The sequence below is a fragment of the Parus major genome, chromosome 6 (assembly GCF_001522545.3).
Source record: "Parus major isolate Abel chromosome 6, Parus_major1.1, whole genome shotgun sequence".
Taxonomy (NCBI): Eukaryota; Metazoa; Chordata; class Aves; order Passeriformes; family Paridae; genus Parus; species Parus major.
This window is the reverse complement of record NC_031775.1, coordinates 1,451,761-1,473,988: the sequence shown is the minus strand read 5'-3', so window position 1 is coordinate 1,473,988 and position 22,228 is coordinate 1,451,761. Positions and strand designations below refer to the sequence as shown.

The window sequence follows — 22,228 nt, the reverse complement described above, 5'->3', positions numbered from 1 at the left end:
AAGCTCCTGGGTGGAGTTACAGCTCCCATCCCATCAAAGAACGTCTTGTTTGGACACAAAGTCACTGATGTCAGCTGTAAATGTCAACCTGACTGTCAGGAGGCAGCCACAGATGAGAGAGGTGAAAGTGCCTGGTCTCACCTCCTGCCTCCTCCTGTGGCCCACCTGTGCCACAGGCAGGAAAAGCTGGCTCTGACCTGGGCAGCTGGGAAAGCCACCAGCTCCTGGCTGAGCCTGGCATGGAGTCTTCTGCAATGCAAAGAGGTCATCTCAACCCTCTTCTCATCACCAGCTGGCTCAGGAGGGCCCACAAGGAGCTGCTCTTCCAGAGAAGGCAGGCACCCCAGGAAAGATGATTTTTGGGATGGCTCTTGGAAAAAAAGCCTGATGTATTTGGGATTAGGCACCAGAACATCACAGCCTGAAGCCTCTTTGGCCAGGTGCCTGTTGAGCTGAGGCATTTTTGCCAGGTGGAAATGAAGAGTTTTTTCTGGGTGCTGGGAGAACTCTGCTCTCCACCTGTAATTTTTTGTCAGAACTTTTGTTCCTCTTTGTTGCTGTTTGTCTGTTTTTTCTCTGGGCTTCTAATGACAGTGATTATGCCAAATGTGGCACATTTCATGTACTGTGGAAATGACTTTCAGACCCAACTCTCAGTGCTTAAAGGACCATTAAAATCCCTGCTTTTCAGAACTAGGCTTTGGTGCTCTCCCCACTCTATTTCCAGTCCTGCGTTAAGCTGTAAAGTAGTAAAATTGCTGACTTGATTATGTTGCATTAATTAATTATCTCTATAGCAACATGCACTGATGTCATAAATATGGGAATTCAGCAGCGCAGCTGGATGGAAGAGGAGCTAATGGATAAACGGGGAGAAAGCTTTTTTTTTTTTTAATCTCTGCAGTAGTTAAGTAAACAGATTACTAATAAAGTAATATTTTGCATAGTTTCTCTTTCACTGCTCCATTTCTCTTCTGATGGAACCTTCTGCGTTGTGTTGGTCCCGTGTGTTCCTCCTAAAGAAGTTTTCCAAGCTGCAGGTCCCACTCTCAGAGTGCTCAAAGCACTGGGTTATCCCCTGCTCGCTTTTATACTGACATGTGGAAATTGAGGCAGGAGGAATCCCTTTGCCTTCAGAAAAGCCACCCTTCTGGGGATGGTTCTCCATGGGGGAGGGAAGGGCGTGGAGCTTGAGAAGGGAAAATACAGCTAATTTTGGCATTGTGGGGTGGAGGGGGTGACACAGTGCGAGACAGGAGATGTCAAGAGGCAGAGGAGATGATGGAAAAAGTGAATTTTGGCTCTGAGAAGGCTGGGATGCTCTGCCCAGTGTGGGTACAAGCAGTTGTTGCTTGTCTGGCTGTTAGGAGCCCTGGGTTATCTCTGGGAGTCCTGGCTGTGCCACTGTCTCTCTCCTGGCTCTTGGATTAAAGGCAGGAGAGAGGTGTCTACGAACAGTTCTTGTGCAGTGGGGCTCAGAGAGGGAACTCTCCCTGTCTCCAGGAGTTTGTAGCAGATGTGGAGTCCTAAGAACCCAGCAGGAATGACTTGTGCTGATAACTGCAAAATCAGGCTGGGAAGAGGAATAATCAGTTGTTTCCAAGGAAGAAATACAGTCAGGAGAGTCTGTAATTGCACTGCAGGTCTAAAGCTCCCAAGAGGTTGAAATTTGGTGCTTTTCTCGCTCCTTTTTGTGTCAGTCTATCACCTGAATAATTTTGTTATGCTGTTTGTTTGCCACCATCAGCTGTGAAGCTGATCAGTCCTTACCAGTCCAGCACAACGCTTGAGGAGCAAAGGCGCTCTGGGGTGAATAATTTATTCAGTTAATCTATTTTGATTTCTGTCATTTGACAGGTCCCAGGCAGGGTCTGTGTGGAGGAGGCTCGGGGTGCAGCGCTGCTATTTATACAGCACCGGGAAGCGCTGCGAGGTTGTGCTTGGCGGGGTGAAGAGCTTGTGATCTCGGAGCACTTTGGGATGTCAGACACTCCTGAGTTCTGCTTCGTGTGGCAGGAAAAGACTTCAGGATGTTCCCTTCGTTTTGTGGTGTGGCAGAGCAGGGAAAATTCACCCAATGATGGGCACTGCTAGGTGAGCTCTGGGACAGTCCCCCAGGAGGTGTTGGGGGTTAAAACCCTTCTGTGGAGCAGCCCAGATCATGTGCCGTGCAGCATCTGCTGGGAAAAGAAGGCCCCAAATATTGCTGGCCTGCTCCACATTTAATTAGCTGCCACAGCAAGTCGGGGAAGGTTTAACTCAGAGTGCAGGACACTGTACAAACATCACGTTATAAATTGCCCCTCTTTGCCTGGGATACATGCAGGAAGGGTTAAGCTGTAAAACAACCTGCCCTTTCCTACGTAAATTAAAAAACCTGTTAACATGATAATGTTTTGATTTCCGTGGAAAAGTGTTTATTTTGGTAGCCTGTACAGAGTTTCAGCTATTCTAAAACCCTGAGATTTCACAGCCGAGCTTTCATGTTCCCAGCAGAGAAGGAGGTGAGATACTCAAAGAATCTCTGTTCTTATTTCAGCACTGCACTTGCCAGCCAAATTTTCAAAAGAGCCCAGTTTGCTGACATAAATGGGGTTGCTGATGTGCCGAAGGAGAAGGAAGCGCCGGAGAACATATTCCTCCCTAGGTCCAAGTCTCTCCCATCTTATCTTTCCCTTCCATATGTTTCCTCGGTAATGAGAGGAATTATTTATCATTAAAGTGATATATAATTTAAAAATTAAAGTTAATGAATGCTTAAATTAATTTACTGACAAAAACAAATGTCTGTCCTTCAGATCCTATAATTTTAATTGGAGTGGGCTACGGCTTAATTAACATGTATTGATTGTAGTCCTGAGTACATCTATAGGTGGGTGGACTGTGTTGGGAGAAATCCTCCTCAGAGATGAAGATTTGCTGATAACATTCTGAATAATTGTCTTGTGAAGAGACAGAAGTCTTTGCTGTTTTCTCTGCAGAAAGCTTTAAACAAAAGGTATTGTTTATAATTAAGGCAAAAAAAAGATTGACACGGCTGCTTTTTTATAGATGGGAAGAGAATTCTGCTGCAAAAATATTAATGAATTGACTCATTAATTAGGTGCATGAAGAAAACAGAAAATTGGAAGAGAGTTGGAGCAAATAAAGAAGCGGATGCAACTGGAAACTTTTTGGGGGATAAAAAGGTAGGCTTCAATTTGGTATTTACTCCCTACCCTCTTTCCCCTGGGTGGGTGTCCCCGGTTTCACGGTGGGTGACGGTGGGGATAAAGGAGTGTGGCAGCAGGGAGTGGCTTTTTGAGGGACGTGAGGACCACCTGCTTTGGGAGATATCCCAAGGCCCCTCCAAGCCCAGGTGTTGTGGGAGCCTGTGGAGCTGGAGACAGGCACTGCAAGCAGGGTGTGAGGAGAAAGAGAGGCATTCCTCACTCCCTGGCACAAACCCTTCTGCCTGATGCCAAGAACCTTTTCCCTGACCCGCTCCGTGTGGCAAAGGACCCAAATCCATCTCTGTATTCTCTGGTGTTGATATTTTATGTTTTATGAATCACCAGAATGAAAGGTGTGCCACATGTCTCCTTTCAGCCCACAGACTGCCTGAGCTCCTCTCAAGGATTCAAGAGAGGTACCCCCAGGAGCCTCCTGGCCCTTTGGGGTGGGTTTGGGTGCCTGCAAGGGTGAAAAGCCGAAGAGTGCTTGTTTTCTCTGGCCAGGAGGAGAGGAAACAGCCTCAGAGTGCACCAGGGCAGGTTCAGGTTGGACATCAGGAAGAATTTCTTCACAGGAAGGGTTGTCAGGCATTGGAAAAGGCTGCCCAGGGAGGTGGTGGAGCCAGCACACCTGGGATTGTTCAAAGCTACAGCTGGATGTGGCACACAGGGCTCTGGTCTGGTTGTGAGGTGGTGATTGATCAGAGGGTGATGATCTTGGAGGCCTTTTCCAACCTAAGTGGTTCTGTGATTCTATAATTCTATCACTTTCTCAGACTTGGGTTTGAGAGGTTTTTTTCTTCCATAGCACAAACTTCTCCTCCTTCAAAACCATTTTTTAAAAAAATTGAATTGTATAGATGCAAAGAAAACAACCAGTCCTCTAGACCTGACTCACAGCAAAATGTTAATAAATTCAGAGCCAGGTTGCAGAGACAAAGAGTAAAACAGAAGAAAATAAGGTTTTGTGAAGTCCAGTGTTACATGGGTGGAAGGGCTTCACAGCTGCCTCCTGTCACCACTTTCTGCACAGGGGATGGGAAGGGGGAAAGTAGTGATGATTTGGGGAGCCCCTCAGCCCCTTTTCTGCACCTAAGCCCAACTGGCAGCTCAATGTGCTCTTTCTTAGAGTCACAGAATCCTTTGGTTTGGAAAAGACTTCTAAGATCGTTGAGTCCAACCATTAACCCAGCACTGCCAAGGTCACCACTAAACTCTGTCCCCAAGTGCCACATCTGCACATTTTTTAAACTCTTCCAAGGATGGTGATTCCAGCACTTCCCTGGGCAGCCAGTGGCTGACCACACTTCCAGTGAGGAATTTTTTCCTAATATCCAACCTAAACATCCCCTCCTGCACCTTGAAGCCATTTCCTCTACCCTGTTCCTTTTTTTTGCTGGGAGAAGAGCCTGACCCTCACCTGGCTACAACTTAATTGAAGTTTTCCTTTTGGCCTCTGTGCCCTACAGGAGGAGGATTTTGATTCATCCAGTGGGTTTGTGTACATGGAAACCCCTCTTCCAACTTGTCAAGCCCATCCCTTGCGCTGTCCCTTTTTATTAATGTGGTGAACAGGCAATGCCTTCCTGGAGACCTTTATTCCCCCTCCATTATATTGAATAAATTCCACATCAGGAAATAAAGTAACTTGAAATAATGAACCATCAGTGGGTATTTAAGATTGCTTTAATGGGTCACATTGATGTAATCTCCACTTTTTCCTGGGAAGATTGTACTGGGCCATAACCTCAATTCATATTTATGTCAGAAGAAACTATAAGGTGGAGATGGCTCAGAAAGAGCTTTTTCCTGCTAAGGAGTCAGATGCAAATGTACAGATCTGCCAGAAATATGCTGGGATTTGAAGTGAGACAGGGAGATACCAGATGTTTAGGGCATTTCTCTCTCTTGCCTGGAAAAAATTCCCAAAAAACTTGTTTCTCACTCTAGGATGTGACCCAAGAAGATGTGTGCTTATGGGCCCAGAAATGTGCAAGGTTGAGAGATTTTAGGATTACTCTTAGGAGCACTTTTACCATCTTTTTGCATGAGAGGTGTCTGTAGTTTGCCTGGCTAAAAAATAATCAGGAGGGGAAGAGAAATAGAGCTATATAAATAAAAGCAATGGAAGTTTAGGTATATAATATTATATACATATAATATATAATATAATGTCAGTAATGTTTGACTTTCCAGTCATGTCCTTATGCCTGTTATTCCTTTTTGGTCAGACCCTTCTGTAGGCCAAAAGTCAGCCCAGACTGAGATATCAGGGACATCTGGGTTGTCTATAAAATAAAATAAAGGATGAAAATTGCATTTAAGGCCATTCCTCTTGGCCAGAAGCAGCAGCTCTGTCTTGATCCAATGCTGCAGGAAGATGAGATAAAGTTGCAAGTTCACTTGGTCAGGATGGATGAGGGTGCAGGGGAAGGCAATGAAAATAACACAAATTCCCGGAGCTGTCTCGGTGAGGAAGGGACGAACATGACTAATGCTGCCTGAATGATTTGCACAAAAGGATTTCTTGGACAAACTTTGCCTTTCTGGAAGTAAACTGTCAGAGGGCTCAATGCAAGTTTTCTGATGTGTTCATGAGTCAGAATTATTTAATGAGGGAGTGAAGCAGCCGTCCCCCAGGCCTTTGGAGCCGGGTTACCCAGGGGAACAACGCTGCTCTCGGCGAGGAGGGAACCCAAACACCAGCTCCAAGCAAAGAGTGTTTGTTCTTGAGGTCACTCCAAGCTCTCCCAGATAAAATGAGTCCCCTCAGTTTGTATTTTTTGGATTGTGGGGAGCATGTACGCAGTGCCACGAGGTGGGAAATCTAAATTCAAAGAGGGTTTTAGTGACACAAGCGCCCAAGTGTTGGCACCAGTGCTCAGTTTCTATAAATGCTCCCAGAGGTTCCCCTCTAGCCACACTTTATATTTTAATTTTTTTTTTCCTGGGTACACCATCTAATTTTATTATTCTTTCTGTCAGCTCTTTTGACAAACCTGTGAGAAGGATAATTTATTTAGCCATTTTTTTGGGAGCGATTATCTCTAGCAGAAAGCCACCAACTAAAAATTAGTGGTGTAGCACACACCTAGGCAAAAGAATGAGACTTTCTTGCTTTCCTTCTTTCTCTTTTCTTTTTTCTTTTGAAGCATCCATTTATTGAAAAATAGCATTGCCGGTCAGCTGAAATTATTTGTGTTGAACTCAACAAAAAAGATGACAACAGAAAGTAGCAATTTGAAAAAAATCAAACCACTTTTTTGTACATTTTTGAAATTAGATGCTTTGACTTCTGCTTTTTGGAGTGATATTTGGAGCCAAAATGAAACTAATGTTAACTTTAAAAAAATGCTCTTTGGAGCTTCCCCATTGAATCTTTTCCCCCCACCCCCAGATTTTCTCCTTGCTTTAAATGTTGTTTAGGAAGAAATAGGCTTGTTTGTCTTGAGCTGGCTCAGGATGATCCCACCTCCCTGACCAAAAGGAAATAAATCCATGGATCACATGGTTATTAACTGGTTGAAGCCCCCATGAACAAAAGAAACAAAGCAGAGGGAGAGCTGCCAAGCATTTGACACTTTCATTCTGGCAAATATTTGCTTTTTTCATTTGTTCTGCTGTGGGAAAATGTTCCTTGCATGTGTAACCATGAGCATGGACTTAAATCCCTTGGGCTTCTCCCCTTGCAGGTGGGTCAGGCTGTCTCCCCTGAGGCGGGGATGTACCTGCAGAGCTGTGGGTGAGGAGCAGCTGGGAGAATCCTCCTCCTCCATCCCTGTGTTCCTGGGAGCCGTGTCCATCCTCAGGGATGCGGGATGTGCCCGCGAAGCGTGACTTGGATTTCCACTGCTGTGAAAATGGAGAATAAACCACCAGTGCAATCCAGGAGAAACAGGAAGGAAAGTGACATCTGAGCAGTCCCCACGCTGTCCTCCTCTGCCTGAAATAACTCCTGTAGCGGAGCACGGCCTGGAGGTGTCTTGGATCCTTTTGGGCATCCAAGGGACGCTGAAAAACTGGATGCTGCTGGATGAAGAGCATCTGAGGGGCAGTGACACATGGCTTGAGCTGCAGGATGGGCTCCCAGCAACCTGGATTTTGAAGGAGCCCCCTCCCTGCTCACTGCACAGCAATAGCTCCCGCTAGCACGTCCCAGGAGCAGCAAAATGGCTCAGGCTTGTGTGGAAATGGAAGGATGAAGTGAGAATTCATTTTTCCTCGCTTTCCCAACCAGGAGATTCATGAGGTGGCTGGGTGAGTCTAAGGGAACTTGCAGTCTTTTCATCATGTTGATGGGTGGATGGATGGTGTGGCTTGGAGTACGTTTAAGGCTTTAATTAAATCAGGGCTGCACTCTCTGCAACAGTTCCCTGCTGCTTTAGGGGAATCATTCCCATCCCCTTCAGACCTTGTGAGGTGGGATGACCCTGGCTGGATGCCATGTGCCCAACAAAGCTGCTCCTTCACTCCCCTCCTCAGCTGGATGGGGGAGAGAAAATGTAATGGAAGGCTTGAGATCAGGACAGGGAAGGATCACTCTGGAATTACTATCATGAAATGGTCTCAGCTTGGGGAAATGAATTTCATTTATTGACACTCAAATCGGAGTAGGGTAATGAGAAATACACTCCAAATCTTAAAAACATCTTGCCCCCACCCCTCCTTTCTAGTCAGGCTTAGTTTCACTCCTGAATTTTCTCCCTGCTCCTGTCCAGCAGTGCAGGGGATGAGGAAAGGGGTTGGGGTCAGTTTGTCACACCTTTATTGCTATCTATTGTGTCTACCATTTCTTCCTCCTCATCCTTCCCCTGCTGCAAGCGGGCTCCTTCCCTTAGGAGTCCATCCTCCATGGAATATTCCAAAGGGAGTCCTTCCCACAGTTCTTCACCAGCACAGGGTGATCCCTTTGGATCACGGCCTCCTTCAGGCATCCCCTTCCTCCACAGACTGCAGGTGGATCCCTGCTCCTCCCTGGCCTTCCATGGGCTGCAGGGAGCACTCTGCCTCACCATGGGCTGCAGCAGCTCTGTTGGATCCAGGAGAAGCTTCTGGCAGCTTCACAGGAGCCACTCCTGGAGCCCCCCACTAACAAAACCCAGCCCTACCAGCCCAATATACCTTGAATCATTGCTTGGTATTAATTTTTCAGCCTAAAACAAGCTCTGGAGACCTGTTATTTTAGAGATTAAAGTTCTAGCGTAAACAAACTCATATGCATGTTGTTTTCGCACGGGAGATGTTTTTAGTATCGTATTTAATGTTTCAAACAAAGCCATTGCTTGTGGTGTTTTGCAGCCTGGATGCCTTTGAAAGGGTAGATATGGACCCTGTTTGATGTTGAGCTATTTGGGGCTTTTTATTTGCATTTTGTGGTTCTTATCTTGTAAACAAAGACTCCTTTCTGTGTCTGTAGATCAGGATGTCACCCACAAAGCTCTGTGGAAATGGGAGATGGCTCCAGAGGTGCTAGACACAAGTTCAGGGGCAAATGGAAATAAGGGATGTAGAACATTTTCACTTTGAGGTTTGGCTCATCCTAGCAGAGACTGGAGGCAACTTGTGTTTTTCCCATGCACCTTCTATTTATTTATTTTTAAATTTTTTTTTAAAGCAATCCCAGACTGGCAGAGTGGGGAGATGAATTTGCTGGAAAATTGCAAATACCTCCCCAAAATTCAATAGTTGCTCTAGGTGCATGGTCACAGTGCCAGGGGCCAGGGAAACAAATCCCACCTGCAGAACTTTAGCTCTCTGTCAGAGGGCAGGGAGAAGAGGGAGAGAGCTGTGTGGAGATGGTCACTCGTTGGCTCAGGGGATGAGCATCCATCCCTTTGAGCTGCAGGTCAGGTTGTTAGGGGAGGGCTCTCAGTTTCTTGCAGGCTCCCCACGATGTGAGCCATTGGAAAACTTGGGCCTGAGGGAGCTTAGGAGGCTTCCTGCTGGAGAGGAAAACCCAACAGGAGTAGTGGCAGGCTCTGAGGGTGCTGCTGCACCAGCCTTGTGCCACCACACAGGGTCATGAGCAGCCCTGGGTGGCCTCTGGTCCTGAGCCCTTGAGTGTCACTGCCCCTCAAAGGCAAAACCCACTTCCAAAGCCATCCCAGCACGGTTCAGTGCTGTTTTGTGTCCCTTTGCCATCCAGAGCAGCATCTCAGATGGGAGGGTGCAGGAATGAATCAGGCAGTCGCTGCTGCTGCTGCTGAGTGTGAGCAAGTTGTTCTGATGTACTTATCTCTTGTTTCTGTAAAGGTTATAAAAGTAAATAATCTTGCTCTAACACAGTGTCCTTGCAGTCCCTGTGTAGCTCCGTGGATAACTCTTCCTAAGGCTGACTTGTGGTGATTAATACTCTACAGAGGGAAATTATTTTTTTTAAAAAGAAGGCAGCAGAGAGGTAAAGCTTGAAGATGCTTGTTCCCTTCATGTCCCCTGTGCTTGAGGCTGATTAGCTTTTGTTTCCTCCTCCAGCATGAGGGAACTGGTGGAATGTGTTCCCTCCTGCCCTGCAGTGTTGATCCCTGGCACTGTGAGGATTAGCAGTGGTCAAAAGCATCAGGAGGTGACCTTGCTCTGCCATAAGATCCCTCCCTTGTGGGCCTGAGCTGCCCAGGGAAAGCTGGCAGCACCCTGTGGACCGGGTAAGCAACGTCAAGCTTCTTTCTGTATGCTGGGGAGTCTGGAGAGGGGATGTGAGCTGGGCAGGAGAGAGGCTGGAGTGTCTCTCCCCTCCCTTCCTGGCACTTGTGCTGTGCTGAGTTCATGCTGATGCCAGTCCTGTCTCTGTAATGGGTTTTTTAGCACTCTTCAGAGACCTGTGCCGGGTGGGGCTGTAGCCAAGGGCTGGGAGACCACTGGGAAGTAGGTTGGTACTGCCCAAGGTTTCCTTCAACAGTGTGGCAGGGGACCAAGTACACGTAACCCAGCAGCCAGGCTTGCACCTGCTTGAAACATTGAGATTAATGAAAACTGCCCCTTTTCCCTGAATATTCTCAGTATTGCACCCCTCTCATCCATCCCATATGCTTGAATTATCTTGCCTGGGATTACAGTTCTGCATTCCCTCATTTTCCAGAAATGTTTTGTCTTTGTGGAGCACAAATGTTGCCCTGAGCCATCCAGCTCTGTGTGCTCCCCACAGACCTGGCTTCTCCAAAACTTTCCACTTAGTGCCCAAACCTCTTTTGACCTTCGAAGGCTTTGGCTTGGGAGGGAAATTCTTCTACTCCAGGAAGGGATGCTGCAAAATAAATCCCACCATGGGCAAAGGAGAGGCATCTAATCTTCCTGCTCCCTAGATTTAGCTGTGCCATTAGCCTGGACCCTGCACATAAAGCTAATTTTATAATTTGTAAACGTAGCTGAGTGGGTTTTATAGAGGAATGTCGGGAAGTGATGAAATACCTTCAATAGATTTATAAAGAAGTTTAATGCATAAAGCTCTCTGCCTCCCCCTTCTGCCCCCCTCCTTCTGTCTTGGAGTTGCACACAACAGAAAACATGGCCATGGGAAGGGCTTTGTGGCCAGCACTCAAGCCTTTAATTTTGCTTTTACAAGACAGTTTTATAACATCAAGAAGAATGGAAAAGCTGCAAGGCATGCACACTCAAGACGCTGCACTCCTGGAAAGTTCTGGATGGGCTCCAGGCAATGTTTGGTGGCTAAGAAAGATGAAGGTCTTGGAAAGAAGAGGAAATAATCAGCCAAGCCCTCATCCTGCAATATTCCTGTTTCTGTGAGCTGGGAATGCCATTGGAGCATGGGAAGGACAGAAAAAATGCGTTCCTGCAACGTCACGTGTCTGAGGGTGAGTTCTGACTGCATCAATAGCAGCTTCTTCTGTTCCACCCCACTGAATTTTCCTGATGTAATGAAAATGAGCCATCCCATGATCTGCAAGACTCAAAAACCTGCTTTTTGCTGCTGCTTGGGCTCTGTGTGGAGTTCCTGTGTGGATTTCTCCTGGTAGGAATTCCTCTGAATCAGTAAAATATTTCCCTTTCCTGCTTTCACTGGGGAGGAGATACTTGTGGTGCCCAGTGAGTATCACTGTGAATCTCTTCTGGGTTGGTTTTTTTTTTTGGATGGAGTAAAAATGGACTGACAGGTTCAGAAGTGATTAGTGAAGGGGAGATGGATGCTCAATGACAGTGTATTCCCTGTTTTCCTCAGGAAACCAGGCCAGCAAGTGGGATGTGCCACAAAACCTCTGTAGCACAAGCGCCTGCCTCAAACAGCCCCAACCTCATAGGAGGGTTTTGCATGGTCAGGAAAGGGGTTTTGGACCCAGAGATCTGGATTAACAAGATAACAGATGATCAGCTGATACTCAGCATTCACAGAGCAGCCTTAACACAACCAGCACCAGCCCCATGCTCCCCCTCTTTATCACCCAAGGGCTGAGCAAACCCAAGGCCAGCATCCTCCCATAGGTCTGTCCTGAGAACTACCAGAAGATCTGGAGGAGAAGGCTCCTCCCAGGCCACTTTGCCCAGCTCTGGCTCAGCAGCTTTGCAGATTAATCTCTGCTTTAAGACCTTACACACATGAGAAGTGTTGGAGGGAGGAAGGATCTCCTGGATGTATTTTTCCACTCCATCTCTTTGGTTTTTATGTTCCTAGTTGTGTTTTAACGATTCGCAGCTTGGACTCTTTCCTGATTTTTCTTCTCTTTTTTATTTGTTTCTTTTTTTTTCCCCTCTCTCTCTATTGAACACTGATGGAAAAGGAGAGTGCTTTCCTCCTGCCTACTTAAATCTTTGGCTGAGTCTCATGGAAAAACAGTCACACTTACTGCAGCTCCCAAAGCCTTCAAATCATCAGAGGAGAGGGGAGGAGGGAGCTGCAGAGGGAAGAAAATAATTTGTATAGGCGTAGAGTGAAGAATCACCTTCCTTTAAACTCGTGATCTGTCTCTGTTCCTACAGATTGCTGTCTCTGATCTTTTTTTACTCTGCCCAATATCTCCTTTCTATTATCTTTCCTCTGCCTTTTCTGTGATGTGTCTGTGCTGTGTCTCTTTTTGCTGGGATGTCTTGCTCCCAGGAGAGTTTGAATAAGAACGCTGGGACTTGAAGATCCAGGTTATTGACAAGAAATCATTGCTAAAACCCTTTAATGCCTCTTCTGTAATTGATACAGGGATGGGCAGGGGGGAGTTTCCTGTAGACACAGGGCTTCTCCCCCCCTCCAAATGTCTTTAAAAGCTCTGAGTGTGGTGTCCTACAGCCATTTCCTAATGGGTTAAAGCATCCTGGTGCCAGATGCTTTGGGGTCTGTAAATATTGCCCTGTTTGCAGATGGATACACTTGCAGGGAAGCAGATTGAGCCTGAAATACTGAGCAGCAGAAGAGCCCAGAGTGCTTGCTCTCAGCTGAGCATCATCCTGTGTGTAATTTTGGGGGCCCCCTTTAAGCTACCAAGATATTTGGTTGTCCTTGCACAGCTATTGTGGCACAGTTAAGCTGGGGAGAGAGAACAAGAGGTGCTGTGAGTGGGGCTGAAAACACCCAAACCTCTTATCCCAGCCACTGTGGGCAAAAATAGCCTGGCTGGGATGAGGGCACTTTTGTGGTGTCCATAAGAGGGGAGGGATGAGGGTCCAGTGGGGTGAGACTTGGCAAAACCCCCATTTCTTGTACCAAGTCTATCTTCTGACCATCTCCCTTGTTTTTTTCTTCTTTTTGCTGGCATGTGTTGCTAGGAGATAGAAAGCACAGTCCTTTTTGAAGCATCTTCAGCTGCCTTCTACCTTCCTGGAGAGCTTCAGCTTTGTTCAGTGTCCCTTCTCTCGGACTCATCCGTTTCATCTTTCTCCCCTCGCCCCCACAAACCAGTCAGGAAGGATTTGCCACATCCGTGCTTGTTTCAAACACTGCTGTGAGCTCGCTCCCCAAATCCTCTTCTTTTAACTAGCACAGGATTCTGCATCAAGCACCTGTCTGTGAACTTAACTCCTGTTCCAGATGTTCCTCCCCAAGGATGGAGGAGCCAGGACTAAGGGAAAGAATCCCCTCTGGCATGAGGGCAACTCCTTCTGCATGCAGATGTACACAGGCAGCTCCCTCCGTCTCCTTGGTCAGGACTTTCCCCTTGGGATGTGCAACAGCTTCTCACCCCTCTGCAGGCATTTCTCTGCTCTGTGGGCGTTGCTTGGGCTTCAGCTTCCTATGAAAACTTGCTGGTTTAGGGGTTTCCCTTACACAGTTCAAAATAAAAAGGGAGGTGAAGGATGTTGCAGAGGCCCAGGTCAGGGATGAGAAGTGGGTTGGGGCATTGGCCCCAGTTTTGAGCTCTAAATTACTCTGTGCGCCTTTAAGAAAAAGAAACCAAAATCAAACAAAATGCATGAAAAAAGAGAAACCTGCTCTTAGTCTTCCAGCTTATTCCCAGGACTGCAGACGTGGAGCAGGTGGGCACTGAGGGCAGCAAAATGTTTAGTGATCGCTGAGCGAGGAAGTGACATTTTCCAGCTTGCCTAAGGATGCAAGAAAAATGCATCTGTGTCTGCAGCAGCCCCATGAGCTGGTGCTGACCTATTTACGTGCCCAATTATGCACACAGGCAGATGCCCTCTTCCCACCTCGGAGCAAGGGGCTGAGCCAGGACAAAAAATTGCCAGCGTGGAGTTTTTCCTGAGAACCAACCCCCCCCAGATCCTGGGATGTCAGCAGAGGGCTCTGCAGCAGCTCAGGGTGTTGGAGTGATGTGTTTAGATGAGATCTTGTTTATTTTCCTTTGGAGTGAGGGATGCAGCTGGTTTGGAGGGAGCAATGAAATATCTAGCCAGTCTTTCCCTCTCTGCATCCATTAATGCCCACTGAGCCAGGGGCTCCCCCACTACGGTGCCTCTGGTACCCCTCCAGTGCTCTCTCTTCCTCCCTCCCACTCTGATTTTCCATTTCCCATATTTCATTTCTGTTTTGGCCAGTGGCAGTGACTGCTTCACACATTCATCACGCTGTGGGTGTCACAGTGTCGTGGTTGGTGCCTTTGTTCAAGCTCCAAAAACCTTAAACCACCAAGCCCCTGACCATTGTTAACTGGCCTTTAAAAGTGAGATTGCAGGAGAATTTTCCATGGGAAGTGGTGAAGTTTTTAGTGATTTCTTACTCACCCCCTTTGCAGCCTCACTGTAAGATTTGATTTCAGCATTATGGGCATTGAGCTGGGAGTGCTAACAATATGGAAATGAAAACTAAGGATCGATCTCAAGAGCTAAACTGAGCTTTGTGAGTTAGAAAGAGACTTTTCTGGGAACTTTTTCATTTGGGTCAGGCTGTGCAAGCATTAACTCAGGATGGCTGGAGGTTTCATCATCAAGCAGTCCTTTTCCTCTATCACACTTGGGCAGCATCAGCTGTTTGAGCTTTAATTCCACCTGTGCTTCCTATGTGGAAAGGGGAGAGCTCACTGGAGGAGGGACAACAATAAGAAATAATTTGTTCTGGAAGGAAGGGCTTGTCCTACCTGGCTCCCCAGCTGTGGTGCAACACAACCCTTGTCAAAAATGTGACGCCTCCTCCTGCCTGCTTAATTGCTCACATTGAGCTGGAACAAGACAAACCCTACACCCAGGGATGCTGTCACCCTTCCATCCCACTTTCCTGCTCTGGATAACAAGGGAAATCAATCATGCTGCCCTGGGGCTGGCCATCCATCTCCTTCCTCATCAATGGCCAGGGGAAGCCTGGCCAACTCTGTCCCCTGTGAGCTCCTTGCAGAAGGGCACAGGTTGTAGGAATTGCCATGCTGCAATTAAAAGTTAATATTTCGACAGTGCTGGGTGCTTTGCTGTTGCTCTCTTGGTATTAATGATCTTAAAAATCCTCCCTTAGCTGGGAGGCTCTAAATCTGCCTGTTTCTACCTGGGAGAGCCTTTTACAAGACCTTATTGAGTCCTCTGCAGTGGGCACTTCTCTCTTTGAGCAGAAACTGTTGGCACAGAAAACCCCCAACAGCCCAGAGGTGTAAAATCACAAATGAAATGAGTTGTGTTGGAGGATTCTGGCCACTTGCTTAATTTTTATCACCCAATTTCTGCGAATCCCCCGTGGAGGTGCTTGAAAAGGACATATTTCCCCTTCTCTTTTCTCACTAGTTTTGTCATTCTGACAAATGGTTGATGTGTTGGGTGAGTTTCTAACGCTGCTGGAAATGGTTGTGGCTTTCGTGTTTTCCAGCCAGCACCGTGATTTCCACAAAGAAATGAGAGTGAGAGGCTGTGGGTAAGTGTTCCTCTGGCTCTATTGCACCCACCACTACAAATAACACCTGCCTATTTTACATCTCGACAGCAGCTTTCCTTATTTATTGAAAAGCTGGGGATTCTTGGAGGATGTTTCCATTTTTCTCCGCTATTTCTGGTGGTTGCGCTACAGCAAATTGGTCTCCAGCTGCAACTTTGCTCCTCAGTTTTGGCTGCAGGAAGCCTGTCTTGCTTGCTGGGTGATCAAAAATCATCCCAGGAAACGGTGTCCAGGCCTGCAAGGAGCACTCTGGGGATACAGTGAGGAAATTTGCTCAGCAGGGATGTGGTGGCACGCGGGGGCAATCCTGTGTTCCTCTGCTCTGCCACCTGGAGCCCTGGCACCTCTCCTGGGTTAATAGCCATGGAAACAGTGTTGTAGCCCTTCACCTCCACTTTTGGTGGTGCCAGGGACAGCTTTTGCTGGTTGATGTCCAGAGGAGGCTGAGAAGCATGAGAAGTTTGGGATTCTGTGTGGAGTTGTTGAGCCAGAGAGCTGGTCTGGGTCACTGGTGAGAAGGTGCTTACATGAGGCAGGAAACACAGCCTTTACCAGCTACAAAGACACCACTCCGAGTTTCTGACAGGATTCTGAGTCCTCTGTGCCTCTGCTTCTCTGAAGATGTCACATCCAGACACAAAGCCCCTCATGGAAAGAGGATGGTGATGCCCTCACAGCCTGATTTGTGCTGTACTCTGGGTGAACCACAGAAGGTTGGAAAGGACCTCAAAGATTGTCAAGTCCTCAGGCTGTATTTATTAATCTTTCCACTCTTATTGAAGGAAATGCCATCTTCTAGCTAGAAAATGAGAAATATCAGGGGCATGAAAGATCTGATGTTATTGGCATTGTTTGACATACATCTAAACAAAAAAGAGTTGTAGAATATCCTTGGAAGGGACGCTCAAGGATCAGCAAAGTCCAGCTTCTAACCCCACACAGGATCACCCCATCTTGCCACTTTTTTGTGGTTTTTAGTTCTTAGGAAGTCCATGAGCACTTCCCCCAGTGAAACAGCAATATTTACATCCCGTGGAGTTCTCTTTTCCTGAGAAAAGCAGGAGTGAAAACTCCTATTGTCATCCCCTGCCCTGGCCACAGCTTTCTCCTTTTGCAATATGAGCTGCTGTCGAGCACCAAATAGGATAATATTTAATCCAAGGGACATCGTATGCTTTCCCAAAGTGCTGTAGCATAATTGGAAAAAGAAGAACGAGTCCAGGATCACAGCGAGACAACTCAGCCGAAATGTAAACTGAACACATTGCAAAGCACTCCAGGACCTGCTCGTGCTCCACAGCACTATTTACGATCCTTAACTGATCCAGAATAGCTGACAGGATAAAAGAGGAGCCTGTCTCTGTTCCTTTGCAATTAGGCACTGGGCTCCCAAGCATCTGTTTTCCAGGGGTGATTGTGTGCCTCGTGTTTTCCTCTGAGGGATGCTGGAGCCAGCCTGGAGAGCAGGGCTGGGAAAGGGCTGCTAACACGATAAAAGAAACGATGCTGGTGCGTTCAGAGGGGAGACGAGGGAAGCCTGGCTTAATTAAATTAGCAGAATGGAAGCTGAGGAAGATAGCTGCCTATAAATACACTGGCGGAAGATGGGGAGGGCAGAGCAGCACTGAAGGAGAACTATTTATGCCCGAGGATAGTGTTGGCACAAGAACAGATGTACGTAAACTGGCCCAGAATAAATTCGGCCTGGAAATCGGAAGATCGTTTCTGACAATTAGAGAGCAATCGGACTATGGACCAGCCTTCCTGTGGGAATAGAGGGGGATAAAACCCTTCCTGCTTTTAGCAGGAGGGCTGGATCCGATGACCCAGGGATGCTGTGCAGCCCAACTCTTCTCTTTCTCCTTTCCTTATTTTCCTGTGATTTCTGCCTCAGCCTCCGATTTATGCCAATTCTCATCACGTCCCACCCTCCTTTCTGTCTCCTGATATGGATCTCACTTGCTGGCTTTGCTCCCTCCTGATGCAGGTGGCTTTCTTCTAACAGTAATAAATTCCCCACATGGTCAGGAGCCTGCAGCATTCTTGGTGCTTTTTATTTTTTTTTATTTATTTTTTACTTTTTTAAATCTCTGTGCCCAATCCCTCTTTGTCCGTTCGTCCTTCTTGCATGGAGGGGTCCAGACGGGGGACAGTTGGTGTCTTCCAACCAAGGAGTCTCTGCCAAGCCCCACACAGGTAAAAGACTCCTTGGAGGGGACTGATATTTCCTCTTTGGGGTAAATAGGCACCAAATGGCAGTGAGAGCCTATTTCCAGCCTTTGCATCACATGGCCCTGAAAATAATTTGTCCCAGTGCTGGAGAAGGGCTTTGGGAAAATCCGGAGTGTCAGGAGCCACGGATGCTGACAGCAGTAATTTGCAGTCTAACTCTCTGGGAGTTGTCCCATTTGCACAGTTCTTTCTGAGAGATATCCCATTTGGACAACTCTTTCTAGGACTGGGAAATGAGAGACGCTTCAGAATAACTTCATTGGCTTTTTGGAGTGCCCTTTCTCAGGTTTCCCTCAAACTGTTGTGAAGGGATGGGGCAGGGATGTGGCTGAGCTCTCCTTGTCTGCTTCCAGGAGGGCATCAGCGATGCTGTTGGCTCGTGAGATTGGATGTTTATGTCTGGTTTAGGTGCAGCAATAGCTCAACATTTAGGTTGACTTTTTGCTAAAAATACGGGCAGCGGATGGAGGTGAGCGGGTGTGAGGAAGAAAAGGGATTCCCCTGCTTGCAGGTTGTACCCATTCCTCTAAGCTGGAGCTTTTCTTCATTTATTACCATAATGAAGCCCCATGAAACTTCCCAAAAGGCTGGAGGCCTTGCAAGGAGAAGCGTAAGACCAAATTCTTTCTGCAACCGAATCATTATGTTGAATCCCAAGAGTGCCGGAGAAAAAAGAGAAAAATTAGAAGTCTTTGTCGGGTATTATGTCAGCTTTCTGGATTATCAAAGGAAATCTTTTCAGCAAGGCAGTTGAAATACTGGGTTTTCAGGGGAATTAAACGCCAGCCTGTGTGTTTTGGGTGCCTAATTCCTCTAAGGCCTTTAAAAACTCCTGTCTTCATTCACATTCTCTGAGTGTCATGGCTTAACCAGCCCGAGCCGCGTGCGTGCTCCATCCGATATCCAGACAATTCCTCTTGATGAGGGAGCAGGGTTGGTGCTGCTGCTGTTCTGCACGCACACAGCTCTGCCAAAGGACTGGCAAGTGCATCTGTTTGAACTTTTCTCTGCCTGCAGTTAATTGCAATTATGTATTTAGTTATCAGGATCAATCGGGAAGTTGGGGAGCGAGGGATGTGGGAGGTAAACACCCTTTGCTGTGATGCTTCACCTCATTTCCTCACTTACTGCTTCACAGCTCAAACACTTGTGTTTCTAATCCCCTTAATGCCCATTTTTTGCTAAACTCTGTCCTTATTGCGGGTTTGAGATTCATTCTTATCAGTCCTTCTTTTCGTAAAGCAAAATAGAACAGATATCAGATCAGAATGCATTAAAATAACCATCCTAAACAATGCAACCAACCAAACTAATTTAGTAAAGCAACAGTTTGCATGCATCAAGGTTTTTTACTCCCTTAATGCTGTGTAATTGGGCAGCAGGTAAATTTGAATAAATCCTTTATGGAAGGATAAAAAAATGGGGAATTTCTCAGCAGAAATGGATGGGTCACTGAGGAAGGACGGTGAGGGACCCCAGCTGAGAGGAGCCAGCATCAGGGAGGGATGAGGGCTGTGTGGGACAAATCCCAGCAGTGGGGTGAGGGATGTTGTGGGCACAGCCCTGGGTGGGACTGTTCAAACTTCTCTTTGATGCTGCAAGACCTTGAAGGGGGTGAATTGGGAAGAATTTAATTTGCAAAATTCTGCCTGCTCTTTCCAGCTCCTTGCCACCCCCATGGGACCACAGGATATGGCCCCGAGGCAGCTTTTTCATTGTCACAGTCATATTTATTCTGATCCCAACCAGGTCAAACCTTATAAGCCAAGTACAAGGCAGTTGGCTGTGCCTTGTTTTCCCCCCAGATTAAGCCCTTCGCATCATGCATCTGTAGAATGACTTCAAAGCACTGAATATCCCATTTTCTTCCTCAATTCCTGCCTTTGTTGGTTTGGGTTCTAAGGCAGTGAAAGGAATATTGAAATTCTCATGCCTTCTCTTTATTTATTTAGCATTACCTTGGCTCTGCTCTGTTGGGGTGCTTCAGCATTAAGATTTTACCAGCCCAGCTCTGCTGTGCCAGACATGGGAGAGTTTTCCCTGGGTGCAGGTGGAGAGTAAATCCATAATTCTGTGGTAACTCAAACCCAGAGGCAATGCTGTGCTCGACTCCAGCTGCTCTTCTCCTCTTCCCACTGCCCTTGTCCTGCTGCATGGCTTCTGGGATGCTGTCCTAGACACTTTTTTTGGGGGAATACGTTAGATGAGATGGAAAACCCGACTGAGTTCCTTGCTGGAGCTGCATTCCTTCGTGCCTCTCTGGTGTATCTATCTGGTAGCATAAAGGAAAATGTCAGTAGTTTTCAGCCTAATCCCTACTGAAACATTGGGCTCCTTGTCCTGACGGCCAGCAGCAGTCTAGGGAGATGCCAAGACAGTTTAGGTGTTGGCCAGGGCTGTGGAAAGTGGTGATCCTGGCTGATCAATTTGCCTTGCAGGTGCTGCAAAGCTGCTGCCACTTCACCCCAGGACGTGGCCAGAACGTGGGGCTTTTTCCTGTGGTTTTTAGCCCATTGCAGGGGCAATGCCCTCTGTCCCTCTTCAGTAATGATGATGGACTCTTGGCTGTGCTCTTGGAGGCAGGGGTCTCTCTGTGCCAGCACTGCCAGCCCAGCAGCCTCTCTACGTGAGGATAGAGCTAGGCAGACCCAGGTGAGAGGGAAAAGAGAGGATGAGGATGGAGGAATGGCAGCTGGAGCTTGCCCTCCGTTTGCTGACATCTTTATCAGCAGCTCCTTCAAACCTGGGCTGGCATCCACTGCGGCTGGCACGGTCCTGGCAGAGGGGCCAGGCTTGTCCCTCCTGCAGTCATCCCTGTGACCCGCCACCGTGGCGTGCTTCCAGGAGAGTCATCAGCTACTAAAAATAACTGGGGAATAGCTGATGGTGTGGCTTCTCTCTGTGTGTTAGTGGAATTAGCCAGGAGGCTGATCCAGCCAGGACTGCGGTCGGCCGCTCCCCTGTCCTGCTGCTCTCCCGAGCAGGACGTGGAGGTCACGGCGCCTTGGCTTTGCTCCACGGCCTCACTGCTGCACTTGCTGGGCTGTCACAGCCTGTTTTTCTCCTCTGCTGTGAGTCCAGGCATTGACAGGGAAGCCAGCTCATCCAGCAATGCTTGTGTTCCTTGCCTCTTTGGTGTCAAATCTTTGGCACAGCTTGGCTTGAGTCTCCGGATGAGTAGAGGTTATGGGTGTAACTTCACATCAGAGGGAACAAACTCTTCCAGCTCTGTCTCACCCTCGAGTGGGAGTGTGGAGCTGGTGTTCAGTATCTTCAATCCAAAGCACAGCCCTCTGATGCTGGATGCCAACAGCCTTAACTTTCTCCTACAGGAAAAAACCTGAATTCTGGAGTGGGAAATGCAAGAGATTGCTGTGTGTGCTGCAGTGGTCCTGTGTCCATCTCGTGACCAGAGAACTGGGCTTGCAAATTGCTTTGCTGCATTTTTCCCTTCCCAGGTCTTTGTTGCTTGTTATAATTCAGGACTTTGCTGTCTTCAGTGGCCTTTCCTGCAAGATGGTGCCAAGTGACACAGGTCTCTGAGGAGGACTTGGCCCCTGCTGATTCAGCTGGGCTTGTCTGGTGGGGAGGAGTGAAGGCCACAGCTGCCTTTGGGTCAGACATACCTAAAACAAAGCCTTGGGTGCCCAGGGCACTCCATGGCAGGAACAAAAGGAGGTCTGGGCACCTTTCTGTGTTAAACAGCTGTTTTATTCTGGTCCCTGGCTGTGCTCCGTGACCTTGTGTGTGGGTTGCAAATAGAGAGATGCCCTTCTTAGCACAGCACGTCAGGTCTTTAATCAGGGACCTCAGTGTCCATAACCTTTATTGTAATAGCTCTCTGCAGTCACTGCTAAACATATTCAGCCCTGGGAGCAAATGATGGAGGAAGCATCTCCATCCCTGCTTGTGGAAAAGGGCTTTTCCCTACATCCCACCAGCTGCATGCTCAGGGTTGCTCTGTTAGCTAGGCCCTCCTCATCCTCATGGATGTGTGAATTCCTCTGGATGGGAATGCCGAGTGCCCTGGCAGAGCAAACCAGGTTCAAGGGCTGGTCAAACGCTGCAAATTCGCCTGCGCTGAAGCTCTGCTGTTCTGCTCTGGACTTCTCCCTGCTTTTAATTCCGCCGTTGTATTTGTGCCTCTTACCCTCTAATTATAGGTGCTATGTTTCTCAGCTTTCCTTTCTGGGAAACGTGTCTGCGTGTGTGACTGGAGCTGCGCCTCCTCCGTGCCCGCCTCCGGGAGGAAGAGGGATGCCATCCCTTCGCCTTTTCCCTCCTCTTGCAGTCGCAGAAAGTGTGGAGTTCACGGAGGGGGCAGCAAGCGGGATTCAAGGAGAGATTGCTGTCTACTGCCCTCTCTAACTGCAGTTGCCTCTTTTCTTATTTATAAGCGAAAGCAAACAGGTGCTAAAAGCTTTTCCTCCCCCATCCTTCTTGCGTGGCACAGTCAGACTCTCTCCCGAGACGTCTCCTCGTAATGTGCTCTCTCCCCCCAAAGCTACTTCTGCATTTCTTGGCATCTCTGCAA

General features: G+C 47.6%; 1 long non-coding RNA gene across 1 annotated transcript in view; it reads left to right on the top strand.

Annotated features, from left to right (window-relative positions):
- The first annotated feature begins 1,863 nt into the window (after window positions 1-1,863).
- The window catches only part of LOC107207019, a 39,951-nt gene continuing 19,586 nt past the window's right edge, over window positions 1,864-22,228 (top strand). Inside the window, exons 1-6 of the long non-coding RNA XR_004498195.1 lie at window positions 1,864-2,094; window positions 2,540-2,998; window positions 3,104-3,188; window positions 6,905-7,469; window positions 9,684-9,853; window positions 10,771-11,020. This is a non-coding gene — a long non-coding RNA (uncharacterized LOC107207019). The remainder of the gene's footprint in view (window positions 2,095-2,539; window positions 2,999-3,103; window positions 3,189-6,904; window positions 7,470-9,683; window positions 9,854-10,770; window positions 11,021-22,228) is intronic.